At 43.0% G+C, this 6450-nt stretch overlaps 1 protein-coding gene across 2 annotated transcripts in view; it reads right to left on the reverse strand.

Moving 5' to 3' along the window:
- Positions 1 to 3206, reverse strand: part of sema3d (sema domain, immunoglobulin domain (Ig), short basic domain, secreted, (semaphorin) 3D) — a 357672-nt gene extending 354466 nt beyond the window's left edge. The window contains exon 1 of one of the 2 annotated variants that reach the window (XM_059654813.1): positions 3119 to 3206. The gene's annotated coding sequence lies outside the window, so the exon portion shown is untranslated. The remainder of the gene's footprint in view (positions 1 to 3118) is intronic. The other variant, XM_059654812.1, reaches the window with a different exon arrangement.
- Between the last annotated feature and the right edge of the window lie 3244 nt (positions 3207 to 6450).

Consider the following 6450-nt stretch of genomic DNA (forward strand, 5'->3'; position numbering starts at 1 on the left):
CCAATCTAAGTATCCCTGTGTACTATGGGTAATTTAGCATGGCCAATCCACCTAGTCTGTACATCTTTGGACTGTGGGGGGAAACCAGAGCGCTCGGACGAAACCCACACAGACACAGGGAGAATGTGCAAACTCCACACAGACAGTTGCCTGAGGGTGGGATCAAACCCAGGTCTCTAGCACTGTGAGGCAGCAGTGCTAACCATTGAGTCACTGTGCACGAATGTTTTCTCCTGTTGGAGAATCTAGAACTAGGAGCACTGTTTAAAAATAAGGAGTCACCCATTTAAAATAGAGATGGAGGAGAGATTTGTTTGGATCTCTCTTCCTCAATAAGTAGTGGAAGATGATTCTTCGAATATTTTTTAAGGAAAACATCAATAGTCTCTTGAAAACAAGGGAGGAAAGGTTACCTGGAGGTGTAGGCCGGATTATGGAGTAATCAGATCAGTTGTGAATTTATTGAATGGTAGATCAAATTTGATGAGCTGATTGGCCTATTCCTGTGCCTAACTCTTTCAGCCTAAATTCAATATCTCTTTCCCTCTCTTCATTTCTCAGATTGCCTCACCTTGATGCTATCAACTCGCATTTGCTGCAAAAAAGTTTACACAAGGCAGACATGTCAGGCCAAGTCAAACTCACAGCAGATACCATTATACAGGCTGGTGACAGCAAATCAAAGTTCAAAATGTATCATTGAACCATAAGATATATCAGGGCTAACAAAGCACACCGCAACTACTTTCTGGAAGTACATGAAAAAGATTACAAATTTAGGTGGAATTAAAAGCCCATCCTAACTGAGAGTGGGGGGCATGTGGAATGTGCTGCCGGCAGTGGTAGTGGACTCAGATACTTTAGAGACTTTTAAGTCACTCTTGGATAGGTACATGGAGGATAGTAAAATGTAGAGTATGCAGGGTGGATTGATCTTAGTAGCTTAATAGGCCGGCATAACATTGTGGGCCGAAGGGCCTGTACTGTGTTGTACTGTTCTATGTTCTATGCTCTAACTGCCCTTGACTTGAATGATTTATTAGCCCATTTCAGAGAGCAGCTAAAAGCCAGCCACACTGCTATGGGGCTGGAGTTACTTGTAAGCCATACCAGGTCAGGCTGGCTGGTCTCCTTCTCTAAAAGACATTCGTGACCTTGGTAAGAGTTTCTGATAATTTCATGGCTAATTCTACATGGCTACTAACACCAAGTTTTCAATTCCTGATTGTTAACAAGTAAAATTGATTTTAAATTCCACCAGCTACCCTGGCTCCCTGAATCATTGAGCTAGAACTGAAACAGTAACCTAAGGTTGTTGCCCTTGCTATCCTTCACAGTACACTGTGACCTATTGAAGGGAATCCAAAATACATAAGTTTTTTAGACTAATCTCACTAAAGAATGAATGAAAGACTTTCATTGATGAAGCAGCTGCACTACCCCTGGACTTTTTCAAGCCTCTTCCAACCAATGAAGTACTTTGAAAATGTTGTTACCATTGCAGAGAAATCAATTCACTCAGTTCTTAAAACTAAGTGACAGTCTTTTTTAACTGATGTTGGCCATGGGATGAATATTAGCCAGATCATCTTCCAGACTTTCATCTTTCCCAATTACTAATTATCTCTGCAGTAACACTTAATCTATTTAAATAGAACTATTTGCTATATCATATTAGACTGTGGAAAGTGTTTCAGAATGTCCCTCTCAGCTTGAATAATGAAAAAAACTCTTGCAAAAGCCATTACCTCTCTCATGTAAAAAAGAACGTTTTCAACTTCTCGATACAAATGAATGTAATTATTTAGAATATCTTAAACATATGCGAATCTGTTTCAGCACATTATAAAGTTGTACTTTTCATTAGAGTGTTTTTCTGTTAAATCCATACACATCACATTAATATAGTATGTGGTTGCCATGTTATTATTTCATTTTTGAGTAGATTTGGTGAGGATAGACTACTGGAAAATCAAAGGGAAAAGCAGGTTTATGCCTCAGGCCATTTCCCAATGTTCTACTTAGATACCTGAAGTGTGAGACTGCAAGCCAAGGTTACAACTTTGTAAAATCTATTTTTTTATCATGTGAATCAGATATAACAAGTGGAGAGAATGTCCTGTGTTTCCTATTTGCAGTTAGACTGTAAATGTATTTTTCCAATTGCTTTTCATTTTGTATCAAGAATAATTGGCAAAAAACCTCTCAGCATTTTTAGAGCCAAAGGATCCTTACTACACATTCGGATGCAATTCAATACACCAAGTCCATGCTTCCACTTCACAGAGAAAGTGAATCAGTCCCATTGCCCACTCTACTCCCAGCAAGTTTACTTCCCTCAAGTGCCCATCAATTATCCTTTTGAAATCATTCACTGTCCCTGCTTCCACCGCTCTCACAGGAAGCACATTCCCGGTCATTGCCAGTGATAGCATAAAAGGTTATACCTGAGGTTTCTCTATGGCTCAGGTAGGCATCTCTTTCCCAAAATCTTAAATATTTGTCCCTTAGACCTTGTTTCATAATGAATAGGAGCATTCTTGCCCGTCTATTGGTGATAAAATTATAGTAAACTCTATGATTTATTCTAAAATATAAGGTGTACAATGAAGACTTTTAAAATGATAGGATGGAATGAGAACTTGTGCATATGAAGCCCACAGTTTAGAGTTGGATGAAGTTGCCAGGAACTATGTGGTTGATGGGGTGACATTGTTATCTCGATCAGTGGTGAAAACTGAGATTGTTGGAAAATTGCCACAATCTCTTGAAATTTAGCTGTAGGTGAATATTCTTGAATTGACCACATGTTTGCATCTTTGTTGTCTTTGTCTGTACCAGAGGATTTTGCTCCTAGTGAGGATGGCAAGGGGGTGAATGGTGTTAAAATAACAAGCACCAGCCTACTTTAGCTGCGACTTTAATCATATCTTGATGGTCTGTTCTTATTCCCTTTCAGTCTGTTATATATTAGTAAAGATATCAGAAGAGGAGGGTTTTAAAAATCATAGCAAAGATGAATATAGAATAATAAAATGTTTACAACATGATGACCATTCAACTCATTGCATCAATGTTTACACCCTTCAAGAGCATCTTCCTGTGTTCACTTCCTTACCTTTTCTCTGTTGCTCTGAAAATATTTCACTTCTAATGATTATCCAGTTCCTTGCTTCTTCATTTTCAGCTGTTCATTCAATAGCACCCTGACATAACGTTAGAAATAAACTCACTGTTATTTTCTAAAGCCAGCTTCAATTTTACAAAGAGAGCATGACTTAGACAGTTTTAAAACTCTGATTAAAACATAACAAATTCACACTCGCCTTGCATTTTCCTTCAAACTGTCCTCTCCTCTCTGGAGTCCAATCAATTTTGAGGGGGATGAAAGGTTCCCCTTTCTTAGGACGAGAGTATCCTCTGTGAAATTGTTAATCAAGTCTCAACGATTTCCTCATGGGCATGAATCCAGCTGTGCAACTCCTCAGAGACACTAATTGGCAGCTACCCTCAGACTGCAGACTGGAAATTAATGTCAACCAAGTTATTGTATGAATGCTAAAAGATCGCCATATCAAATTCCTCCTACTCTCCTTTTTTAATGGGGAGTTGCCCTGTTAAAGTCAATGAGTTGAAGCCTCAATTAAAACAAGAATTTTATACTGGTGCTATGTGTTCCTACAATAGCAGCAGTGAAGATTTCCACTCTCAAGTGCTAACTGGAATTCAGAAGTCACAATTATGCAGTAGGAGGTAGTTTTCTGAAATTCGAGATAAGGTGCAGCAGATAAAAACATGAGAATCTTTAATTTGCTTCAAACCCAGGGCATCAGTCACCCTGGCAACACTTGGGAATAGCCAGCAGTGAATGCTTGAGATTTTACACCCACTTATCCAATCACCCATTGTCTGGTGTAAATGAACAAAAACATCTTTTATATAATAAAGTGTGAAGCTGGATGAACACAGCAGGGCCATGTTTTGGGCCTAGACCCTTCTTCAGTGAGGGGGATGGGGTGAGGGTTCTGGAATAAATAGGGAGAGAGGGGGAGGCAGACCGAAGATGGAGAGAAAAGAAGATAGGTGGAGAGGAGAGTATAGGTGGGGAGGTAGAAGAGACTTGCAGTGGGAGAGAGATTACCTGAGGTTGGTCCGGAGGGAGGAGGGTAACTTCTTCAGGTTAGGCATTTTTTTAACCTCACTGTGAAGCCTCTTCCAGGGATGCCTAACCTGAAGAAGCTACCCTCCTCCCTCCAGACCAACCTCAGGGAATCTCTCTCCCATTGCAATTCTCCTGTACCTCCCCACCTATACTTTCCTCTCCACCTATCTTCTTTTCTCTCCATCTTCAGTCCGCCTCCCCCTCTCTCCCTATTTATTCCAGAACCCTCACCCCATCCCCCTATCCGATGAAGGGCCTAGGCCCGAAACATCAGCTTTTGTGCTCCTGAGATGCTGCTGGGCCTGCTGTGTTCATCAGCCTCACACTTTATTATCTTGGATTCTCCAGCATCTGCAGTTCCCATTACCTCAAAAGCATCTTTTACATTTGTTGACAATGGATACAATGATTGGTTACAGCAATCAGTCTAACAGGAATGTGAACGTTAATGTTTGAGCATTTGCGTTGTTTTGGAGAAAACTTTATTCAAGATGGTAGCTTGCTAATGGCAGATCTTACCCCTGAGACAGAGGACTGTGGACTCAAGTCCCATTTGAGAATTTTGAGAACAAGGATTAATGTGCTGCTTTTTGGATGACATGCCTCCTCTCTCTGATGACTGTCAAAAAATTCATGGAGATATTTCAACAAAGGTCACTGGAGTGGGTTTATCTGTTAGTCAAATCATTAAAACAATTAAATCAAATCATTAATCAATAGAGCAGTGCGTTGACTCAGTGGTTAGCACTTCTGTCTTACAGCTCCAGCACCAATATTCAATTCCACCCTCAGGCGATTATCCATGTGGAGTTTGCATGCTCTCCCCGTGTCTGTGTGGGTTTCCTCTGTGTGCTCCGGTTTCCTCCCACAGTCCAAAGATGTGCATGGCAGGTGGATTGGCCATGTTAAATTGCCTGTAGTGTTCAGAGATGCATAGTTTAGGTGGGTTAGACATGAGGAATACAGGGTTACAGGGAAAGGATAGGGGTTTGGGTCTGGCTGGAATGTCCTTCAGAAAGTCTGTGTGGAATGTTGTGCCAAAGGCCTGTTTCCACACAGTAAGGATTCCCAGGATTCCCGACCCTCAGAGCATCCCACCCAAACCCACACCCCAAAACACACCTAATCTACACATCGCTGAACACTACAGGCAATTTTAGCATGGCCAATCCACCTAATCTGTACATCTTTGGGCTGTGTGAGGAAAGCCGAGCACCAGAGGAAACCCGCGTTGAAACAGGGAGAATGTGCAAACTCCACACAGTCACCCGAGGCTGGAATCGAACCAGGTCCCTGGTGCTGTGAGGCTGCAGTGCTAACCACTGAGCCACCGTACTGCCCTATTTCAATAAAACTAAACAGATTTCTGCTCAGATTGCTGTTTGTGACAAGGACAGTGATTAAACCTAAGGAAAGTGATCATAAGGAGCCGCAGGGAAGTAGTCCCGGAGCAGAGGCAAGGAGAGGGAGTAGTCCCGGCGCAGGATTCAGCAAGGGGGAGTAGTCCCGGAGGGGAGATTAGCGAGAGGGAGCAGTCCCGGAACAGGGATCAGCAAGGGGGAGGAGTCCCGGAGTGGAGATCAACAAGAGGGAGCAATCCCGGAGTGGGGATCAATGAGGGGGAGCAGTCCCGGAGCAGGGATCAGAGAAGGGGAGGAGTCCTGGAGTGGAGATCAGCGGGGATCAGTGAGAGGGAGTGGTCCCGGAGTAGGGATCAGTGAGGGGGAGAGGTCCTGGAGAAGGGATCAGCGAGGGGGAGTTATCCCAGAGCGGGGGTCAGCGAGGGGGAGTGGTCCAGGAGTATGGATCAGCAAGGGGAAGTAGTCCTGGAAAAACACACCTTGGAGCAACTGAGAACCAGTACAGAGCAGCCTGGAAGCTTGATGATGAGCCGGGATGGTTATTGGACCAGAGCCTGGTTTAGGCAGTCAGACCACATGCAGAGGTCCTGCACTCAGCTCCTGCAATGTAATAGAACATAGAACATAGAACATAGAAGATTACAGCACAGTACAGGCCCATTGGCCCTCGATGTTGTGCCGACCTGCCATACCGATCTCAAGCCCATCTAACCTACACTATTCCATGTACGTCCATATGCTTATCCAATGACGACTTAAATGTACTTAAAGTCGGCAACTCTACTCCCGTTGCAGGCAACGCGTTCCATTCCCTTATTACTCTCTGAGTAAAGAAATTACCTCTGATATCTGTCCTATATCTTTCACCCCTCAATTTAAAGCTATGCCCCCTTGTGCTCGCCGTCACCATCCTAGGAAAAAGGCTCT

The sequence above is a fragment of the Stegostoma tigrinum genome, chromosome 25, assembly GCF_030684315.1.
Source record: "Stegostoma tigrinum isolate sSteTig4 chromosome 25, sSteTig4.hap1, whole genome shotgun sequence".
Classification (NCBI taxonomy): domain Eukaryota; kingdom Metazoa; phylum Chordata; class Chondrichthyes; order Orectolobiformes; family Stegostomatidae; genus Stegostoma; species Stegostoma tigrinum.